Raw genomic sequence first — 1,137 nt, forward strand, 5'->3', positions numbered from 1 at the left:
TTTTTTTTTTTGTGAGACTGAATCATGAGCATCTTGCCCAGTCTAATTACAGGATTTTAACGTAATTTTGCCTCAAGAAGTTTTCTACAAGTATTCTACAATATGTAATGTCTGGTTTGGGGTTTGTGTTGGCTTTTTCTCTTTGATTTCCCCCTAGGTTGACTTGCAAACGGGGCTCTCTGAGTTTTCAGTGCTGCAGCGCAGGCTGAAGCATGGCTGGAATGAATTTTCAGTAGAGAACCTAGAGCCAATATGGAAAAAATATCTAGACCAGGTAAGGAGTTTTCTGCACAGATCCTCATTGCCTGACAAAAAACCCTTGGCTGGATTGGCCTGAGCATGTCTGCAGGTTGAAATATTTGGGGTTACTACATCCAGAGCTTCAGCCTTGGCACAGGTTGTGTCCTGGGTACAGAAACTGTCTGTTCTCCTGGGAAAGCCATTGTGAGCTTCAGATGTGGGGTCATTTAGTGTGAAGATAACATCTTAAAATAAAAATAAACCTTTTTATCTCCACACAGCCCGCAAATCAAAAGCTGTAGATCAGTGACCTGATTTCTGGAGTATATTTATTCCCTTTAAGGCAAGTGATAAAATCATGCAAGGTTTGAGGCAGATCAGCTGAAAGCCACTGGGATTGAGGTTATGCATCTTTCACCTCTTTTAGAGCTTTCAGCCAAGCAAGAAGGGTCTTTTTTTGTTCTTTTTATTTTCAGCCAGCAATTTGACTGATTTTCTTCTTGCTTAGCTGGATCATGAAGATTTTAGTTGTTCTGAGAGACTTTATTTTTATTTCATGGATTATCTCTTTCTTTTTGTATGTGATCAATAAGCACACAAAGCACAAATACTTTAAGCACTTTGTAATCATCACTAAGTCTCTTCAAGGATTCTTTTATTCTTAGTAATAAGAGAGATGGGTTTTTTTCTGCTCATCCTTAAGCTGTTTCTCCTATGGGGACACCAAACAAACTCTTTAATGCATCTCTGATCCTTCCTCCACCTGCAGTTCACTCTAAAAAGAGCAGAATCCAGTCCCACATCATTCCTACCTCTGCATTTGAGCATCATCCCTCAGCAGACACTTCTGGCTTCTTCCAGTTGCTATTTTTGTAAAGCATCCCCTTTGGGCCCAGT

The sequence above is a fragment of the Merops nubicus genome, unplaced genomic scaffold (assembly GCF_000691845.1).
Source record: "Merops nubicus isolate BGI_N331 unplaced genomic scaffold, ASM69184v1 scaffold6660, whole genome shotgun sequence".
Taxonomy (NCBI): Eukaryota; Metazoa; Chordata; class Aves; order Coraciiformes; family Meropidae; genus Merops; species Merops nubicus.